Consider the following 9,268-nt stretch of genomic DNA (forward strand, 5'->3'; position numbering starts at 1 on the left):
TGGGTCTATTTAACTAATGTTCCTACCTCTGGGTCTATTTAACTAATGTTTCTACCTCTGGGTCTATTTAACTAATGTTTCTACCTCTGGGTCTATTTAACTAATGTTTCTACCTCTGGGTCTATTTAACTAATGTTTCTACCTCTGGGTCTATTTAACTAATGTTTCTACCTCTGGGTCTATTTAACTAATGTTTCTACCTCTGGGTCTATTTAACTAATGTTTCTACCTCTGGGTCTATTTAACTAATGTTTCTACCTCTGGGTCTATTTAACTAATGTTTCTACCTCTGGGTCTATTTAACTAATGTTCCTACCTCTGGGTCTATTTAACTAATGTTCCTACCTCTGGGTCTATTTAACTAATGTTTCTACCTCTGGGTCTATTTAACTAATGTTCCTACCTCTGGGTCTATTTAACTAATGTTCCTACCTCTGGGTCTATTTAACTAATGTTTCTACCTCTGGGTCTATTTAACTAATGTTCCTACCTCTGGGTCTATTTAACTAATGTTCCTACCTCTGGGTCTATTTAACTAATGTTTCTACCTCTGGGTCTATTTAACTAATGTTCCTACCTCTGGGTCTATTTAACTAATGTTTCTACCTCTGGGTCTATTTAACTAATGTTCCTACCTCTGGGTCTATTTAACTAATGTTCCTACCTCTGGGTCTATTTAACTAATGTTCCTACCTCTGGGTCTATTTAACTAATGTTTCTACCTCTGGGTCTATTTAACTAATGTTTCTACCTCTGGGTCTATTTAACTAATGTTTCTACCTCTGGGTCTATTTAACTAATGTTTCTACCTCTGGGTCTATTTAACTAATGTTCCTACCTCTGGGTCTATTTAACTAATGTTTCTACCTCTGGGTCTATATAACTAATGTTCCTACCTCTGGGTCTATATAACTAATGTTTCTACCTCTGGGTCTATATAACTAATGTTCCTACCTCTGGGTCTATATAACTAATGTTTCTACCTCTGGGTCTATTTAACTAATGTTCCTACCTCTGGGTCTATATAACTAATGTTTCTACCTCTGGGTCTATTTAACTAATGTTTCTACCTCTGGGTCTATTTAACTAATGTTTCTACCTCTGGGTCTATTTAACTAATGTTTCTACCTCTGGGTCTATTTAACTAATGTTTCTACCTCTGGGTCTATTTAACTAATGTTTCTACCTCTGGGTCTATTTAACTAATGTTTCTACCTCTGGGTCTATTTAACTAATGTTTCTACCTCTGGGTCTATTTAACTAATGTTTCTACCTCTGGGTCTATTTAACTAATGTTCCTACCTCTGGGCCTTGTCTATTTAACTAATGTTTCTACCTCTGGGCCTTGTCTAAATAACTAATGTTCCTACCTCTGGGTCTATTTAACTAATGTTCCTACCTCTGGGTCTATTTAACTAATGTTCCTACCTCTGGGCCTTGTCTATTTAACTAATGTTCCTACCTCTGGGTCTATTTAACTAATGTTCCTACCTCTGGGCCTTGTCTATTTAACTAATGTTCCTACCTCTGGGTCTATTTAACTAATGTTTCTACCTCTGGGTCTATTTAACTAATGTTCCTACCTCTGGGTCTATTTAACTAATGTTTCTACCTCTGGGTCTATTTAACTAATGTTTCTACCTCTGGGTCTATTTAACTAATGTTTCTACCTCTGGGTCTATTTAACTAATGTTTCTACCTCTGGGTCTATTTAACTAATGTTCCTACCTCTGGGTCTATATAACTAATGTTTCTACCTCTGGGTCTATTTAACTAATGTTTCTACCTCTGGGTCTATTTAACTAATGTTTCTACCTCTGGGTCTATTTAACTAATGTTTCTACCTCTGGGCCTTGTCTATATAACTAATGTTCCTACCTCTGGGCCTATTTAACTAATGTTTCTACCTCTGGGTCTATTTAACTAATGTTTCTACCTCTGGGTCTATATAACTAATGTTTCTACCTCTGGGTCTATATAACTAATGTTTCTACCTCTGGGTCTATTTAACTAATGTTCCTACCTCTGGGTCTATTTAACTAATGTTTCTACCTCTGGGTCTATATAACTAATGTTTCTACCTCTGGGCCTTGTCTATATAACTAATGTTTCTACCTCTGGGTCTATTTAACTAATGTTCCTTTTTTGACTTATTTTGAGGACATTACATCAAAGTTGGATCAGCCTGTATTGTGGTTTTCCACTTTAATTTTGAGTGGGACTCCAAATCCAGACCTCCACGCGTTGATAAATTTGATTTCAATGGATAATTTTTGTTTGATTTTGTCGTCAGCACATTCAACTATGTAAAGAAAAAAGTATTTAATAAGAATATTTCATTCATTCAGATCTAGGATGTGTTATTTTAGTGTTCCCTTTATTTTTTTGAGCAGTGTATATATATATATATATATATATATATATATATATATATATATATATATTTGCTCAAAAATATGGGACGCATTGTAAGTGATGCAGAGAATTACATTGATGGAAGCTTTATAGCTGATCTACCCCCTAAATAAAAATGTGAAAAAATACAAAATAAACTGCAAGGTTTTAACTTTAGGATATCCTTCAGGGCTACAGATAGAACAATGAGCCAGACGTTTCACTGGATGGATAAATCAGAAGCATCCGGTTAGCATCCGGTTAGCATCCGGGTAGCATCCGGTTAGCATCCGGTTAGCATCCGGTTAGCATCCGGGTAGCATCCGGTTAGCATCCGGTTAGCATCCGGGTAGCATCCGGTTGGCATCCGGTTAGCATCCGGTTAGCATCCGGTTGGCATCCGGTTAGCATCCGGTTGGCATCCGGTTAGCATCCGGTTAGCATCCGGTTAGCATCCGGTTAGCATCCGGTTGGCATCCGGTTGGCATCCGGTTAGCATCCGGTTAGCATCCGGTTGGTATCCGGTTAGCATCCGGTTAGCATCCGGTTGGCCCTTGCTACATATTCATAGCCAGACCCACTGTCTCCAGGTCATCTATAAGTCTTTGCTAGGTAAAGCTCCGCCTTATCTCAGCTCACTGGTCACCATATCAACACCCACCCGTAGCACACGCTCCAGCAGGTATATTTCACTGGTCATCCCCAAAGCCATCACCTCCTTTGGCTGCCTTTCCATCCTGTTCTCTGCTGCTAATGACTGGAACGAATTGCAAAAATCACTGAAGTTGGAAACTTATATCTCCCTCACTAACTTTAAGCATCAGCTGTCTGAGCAGCTAACCGATCGCTGCACCTGTACACAGCCCATCTGTAAATAGCCCATCCAATCTACCTACCTCATCCCCATATTGTTTTTATTTACTTTTTTTTGCTCTTTTGCACACCAGTATCTTACACATCATCATCTGCTCATCTATCACTCCAGTGTTAAATTGCTAAATTCGAATTACTTCACTACTATTGGCCTATTTCTTGCCTTTACCTCCTCATGCCTTTTGCACACATTGTATATAGACTGCCCATTTTTTCTACTGTGTTATTGACTTGCTAATTGTTTACTCCATGTGTAACTCTGTGTTGTCTGTTCACACTGCTATGCTTTATCTTGGCCAGGTCGCAGTTGCAAATGAGAACTTGTTCTCAACTGGCCGACCTAGTTAAATGAAGGTGAAATTAATTAAATAAAATCAAGTAAAATTCCATTCACTACCAAATATGGTGATGAGAGGAAACCCAGTGGCCAGGAGTGGAAAAAGATTTTGGCTGACATTCTAAACCAAATTCTCAGAATTTTAAACATTTGATCTCAATACTAGAATATGTTCCTAACAGAGTAAGACAACATTTTGTAGACTTTACCCGTTGCCAGAGTTTTAAAAAATGGTGTTGTTTAGAAGGAGTGCAAAGGGACAATTGAGTTATGGCATACGCCCACTTCACAGAGTAGGCGTTTCCTAACGCAAATATATACGAATACATGTTAGAACGGGCCAATAGGATCTCGCCAGCTCGTGTTTGGCTCTGCCCACTTCACAGAGTAGGCGTTTCCTAACGCAAATATATACGAATACATGTTAGAACGGGCCAATAGGATCTCGCCAGCTCGTGTTTGGCTCTGCCCACTTCACAGAGTAGGCGTTTCCTAACGCAAATATATACGAATACATGTTAGAACGGGCCAATAGGATCTCGCCAGCTCGTGTTTGGCTCTGCCCACTTCACAGAGTAGGCGTTTCCTAACGCAAATATATACGAATACATGTTAGAACGGGCCAATAGGATATCGCCAGCTCGTGTTTGGCTCTGCCCACTTCACAGAGTAGGCGTGTGTGTGGTGTGGTGTGGTGTGGTGGTGGTGGGGGGTGTGGTGTGGTGTGGTGTGGTGGGTGGGGTGTGTGGTGTGGTGTGGTGTGGTGGTGGTGGGGGGGTGTGTGGTGTGGTGTGTGGTGTGGTGTGGTGTGGTGTGGTGGTGGGGAGGTGTACTGTTGAGTTTGATGTGATAATTTGTGACCTGCAGGGATACTAGAGTGCAGGAGTGGATACTTAGTTACCTTGTTGTGTCTGTCTTCTCTGTTTCCCCCCATTCCTCTCTGGATGGAATCCCTGGTGCATCCAACCTCGGGAATGTTGGCTATGCAGGCAGCAATGCACTGTGGTCCGCTGTGACATGGATAGATCGTTGTTTACAGGGGAAAGGCCCGTGACGGAATATTCACCAACCTTCCCAAGAGAATGTTTTGAATAACTGACATTGTCGTTGTGGAGAGGTCAGAGACACTGCTTATTGGAAACTATGACAGCAGTCTGGAAAAGAGACCATAACACAATAACAGAGACCGAGAGATCTGAACATCATGAAGGTAGCTAGTAGCTGGAAGGTAGCGGGTAGCTGGAAGGTAGCGAGTAGCTGGACGGTAGCTAATATTAGAGTCCTAGACACCCAATCATTATCACAGTACTGGAGGTAGATACTAGCTACAGTAGAGGTCTGAACATCCTCAAACGGGAGGTAGATTTTTGTCTCCTGACCCCTCCTGTCTCAGCCTCCGGTATTTATGCTGCAGTAGTTTGTGTTGGGGGGCTAGGGTCAGTCTGTTATATCTGGAGTATTTCTCCTGTCTTATCCGGTGTCCTGTGTGGACCTGAGCCTTAGGACCATGCCTCAGGACAACCTGGCATTGCTGTCCCCAATCCACCTGGCCGTGCTGCTGCTCCAGTTTCAACTGTTCTGCCTGCGGCTATGGAACCCTGACCTGTTCACCGGAGGTCCTACCTGTCCCAGACCTGCTGTTTTCAACTCTCTAGAGACAGCAGGAGCGGTAGAGATACTCTGAATGATCGGCTATGAAAAGCCAACTCACATTTACTCCTGAGGTGCTGACTTGTTGCACCCTCGACAACTACTGTGATTATTATTATTTGACCCTGCTGGTCATTTATGAACATTTGAACATCTTGGCCATGTTCTGTTATAATCTCCACCTGGCACAGCCAGGTCTCTAGGTTTCTTCCTTGGTTCTGGCCTTTCTAGGGAGTTTTTCTCTTGCCACCGTGCCTCTACACCTGCATTGCTTGCTGTTTGGGGTTTTTGGCTGTGTTTCTGTATCACATACTAGTTACTGGAGATATATACTAGTTACTGGAGGTAGATACTAGTTACTGGAGGTAGATACTAGTTACTGGAGGTAGTTACTAGTTACTGAAGGTAGATACTAGTTACTGGAGGTCTATACTAGTTACTGGAGGTCGATACTAGTTACTGGAGATATATACTAGTTACTGGAGGTAGTTACTAGTTACTGGGGGTATATACTAGTTACTGTAGAGATCCAATCATTATCACAGTACTGGAGGTATATACTAGTTACTGGAGGTAGATACTAGTTACTGGAGGTAGATCTAGTTACTGGAGGTAGATACTAGTTACTGGAGGTCTATACTAGTTACTGGAGGTCGATACTAGTTACTGGAGGTAGATACTAGTTACTAGAGGTAGATACTAGTTACTGGAGGTAGATACTAGTTACTGTAGAGACCCAATCATTATAACGGTACTGGAGGTATATGCTAGTTACTGGAGGTGGATACTAGTTACTGGAGGTAGATACTAGTTATTGGAGGTCTATACTAGTTACTGGAGGTCGATACTAGTTACTGTAGAGACCCAATCATTATAACGGTACTGGAGGTATATGCTAGTTACTGGAGGTGGATACTAGTTACTTGAGGTAGATACTAGTTATTGGAGGTCTATACTAGTTACTGGAGGTCGATACTAGTTACTGGAGGTAGATACTAGTTACTGTAGAGACCCAATCATTATAACGGTACTGGAGGTAGATACTAGTTACTGGAGGTGGATACTAGTTACTGGAGGTACATACTAGTTACTTGAGGTAGATACTAGTTACTGGAGGTCTATACTAGTTACTGGAGGTGGATACTAGTTACTGGAGGTAGATACTAGTTACTGGAGGGAGACACTAGTTACTGGAGGTAGATACTAGTTACTGGAGGTACATACTAGTTACTTGAGGTAGATACTAGTTACTGGAGGTAGATACTAGTTACTGGAGGTGGACACTAGTTACTGGAGGTAGATACTAGTTACTTGAGGTAGATACTAGTTACTGGAGGTACATACTAGTTACTGGAGGTAGATACTAGTTACTGGAGGTAGATACTAGTTACTGGAGGTAGTTACTAGTTACTGGAGGCAGTTACTAGTTACTGGAGGTAGTTACTAGTTACTGGAGGTAGATACTAGTTACTTGAGGTAGATACTAGTTACTGGAGGTCTATACTAGTTACTGGAGGTAGATACTAGTTACTGGAGGTACATACTAGTTACTGGAGGTAGATACTAGTTACTTGAGGTAGATACTAGTTACTGGAGGTAGATACTAGTTACTGGAGGTAGATACTAGTTACTGGAGGTACATACTAGTTACTGGAGGTAGATACTAGTTACTTGAGGTAGATACTAGTTACTGGAGGTCTATACTAGTTACTGGAGGTACATACTAGTTACTGGAGGTAGATACTAGTTACTGGAGGTACATACTAGTTACTGGAGGTAGATACTAGTTACTTGAGGTAGATACTAGTTACTGGAGGTAGATACTAGATACTGGAGGTAGATTTTACTAGTTACTGGAGGTAGATACTAGTTACTGGAGGTAGATACTAGTTACTGGAGGGAGACACTAATATAGTAGCCATTCCTAGATATGGCTACTATATTGTGATCACTACATCCTAGGAGTTTGGATACTGCTTTAGAGCACATTTCTGCAGCATTAGTAAAGATGTGATCAATACATGTTGATGATGTCATTCCTGTGCTGTTTGTAACTACCCTGGTAGGTTGACTGGTGACCTGAACCAGGTTGTAGGCATTGGTTACAGTTTGAAGCTTTTTACTTGAGTGGGCAGCCTGATGAGAGCCAGTCAATGTTTACATCACCCAGAAAATATACCTCTCTGTTGATATCACATACATGTTCAAGCATTTCATACCTTACCAGATACTGACTGTTAGCACTTGGTGGTCTATAGCAGCTTCCCACCAGAATGGGCTTTAGGTGAGGCAGATGAACCTGTAGCCATATTACTTCAACAGTATTTAACATTAGATTGTCTCTAAGCTTTACATGAATGTGGTTCTGAATATAAACAGCAACACCTCCCCCGTTGGCATTCCTGTCTTTTCGGTAGATGTTATAACCATGTAATGCTACCACCGTATCATCAAAGTTATTATCGAAGTGAGTTTCAGAGATAGTCAGAATATGAATGGCATCTGTTACAAGCTAGTTATTGACTTCATGGACCTTGTGTCTCAGGCTGCATATGTTAATAGGGGCTATTTCTAGCACTTTTCTGGGTTGCTTGATTGTCTTTTAATGCTTTACTGGGAAGCTTATCAGATGTAGACTTACATTTACATTTACATTTAAGTCATTTAGCAGACGCTCTTATCCAGAGCGACTTACAAATTGGTGCATTCACCTTATGACATCCAGTGGAACAGCCACTTTACAATAGTGCATCTAAATCTTTTAAGGGGGGTGAGAAGGATTACTTTATCCTATCCTAGGTATTCCTTAAAGAGGTGGGGTTTCAGGTGTCTCCGGAAGGTGGTGATTGACTCCGCTGTCCTGGCGTCGTGAGGGAGTGTGTTCCACCATTGGGGAGCCAGAGCAGCGAACAGTTTTGACTGGGCTGAGCGGGAACTGTACTTCCTCAGTGGTAGGGAGGCGAGCAAGCCAGAGGTGGATGAACGCAGCGCCCTTGTTTGGGTGTAGGGCCTGATCAGAGCCTGGAGGTACTGAGGTGCCGTTCCCCTCACAGCTCCGTAGGCAAGCACCATGGTCTTGTAGCGGATGCGAGCTTCAACTGGAAGCCAGTGGAGAGAGCGGAGGAGCGGGGTGACGTGAGAGAACTTGGGAAGGTTGAACACCAGACGGGCTGCGGCGTTCTGGATGAGTTGTAGGGGTTTAATGGCACAGGCAGGGAGCCCAGCCAACAGCGAGTTGCAGTAATCCAGACGGGAGATGACAAATGCCTGGATTAGGACCTGCGCCGCTTCCTGTGTGAGGCAGGGTCGTACTCTGCGGATGTTGTAGAGCATGAACCTACAGGAACGGGCCACCGCCTTGATGTTAGTTGAGAACGACAGGGTGTTGTCCAGGATCACGCCAAGGTTCTTAGCGCTCTGGGAGGAGGACACAATGGAGTTGTCAACCGTGATGGCGAGATCATGGAACGGGCAATCCTTCCCCGGGAGGAAGAGCAGCTCCGTCTTGCCGAGGTTCAGCTTGAGGTGGTGATCCGTCATCCACACTGATATGTCTGCCAGACATGCAGAGATGCAATTCGCCACCTGGTCATCAGAAGGGGGAAAGGAGAAGATTAATTGTGTGTCGTCTGCATAGCAATGATAGGAGAGACCATGTGAGGTTATGACAGAGCCAAGTGACTTGGTGTATAGCGAGAATAGGAGAGGGCCTAGAACAGAGCCCTGGGGACACCAGTGGTGAGAGCGCGTGGTGAGGAGACAGATTCTCGCCACGCCACCTGGTAGGAGCGACCTGTCAGGTAGGACGCAATCCAAGCGTGGGCCGCGCCGGAGATGCCCAACTCGGAGAGGGTGGAGAGGAGGATCTGATGGTTCACAGTATCGAAGGCAGCCGATAGGTCTAGAAGGATGAGAGCAGAGGAGAGAGAGTTAGCTTTAGCAGTGCGGAGCGCCTCCGTGATACAGAGAAGAGCAGTCTCAGTTGAATGACTAGTCTTGAAACCTGACTGATTT

This window comes from Oncorhynchus keta, chromosome 14 (assembly GCF_023373465.1).
Source record: "Oncorhynchus keta strain PuntledgeMale-10-30-2019 chromosome 14, Oket_V2, whole genome shotgun sequence".
NCBI lineage: Eukaryota > Metazoa > Chordata > Actinopteri > Salmoniformes > Salmonidae > Oncorhynchus > Oncorhynchus keta.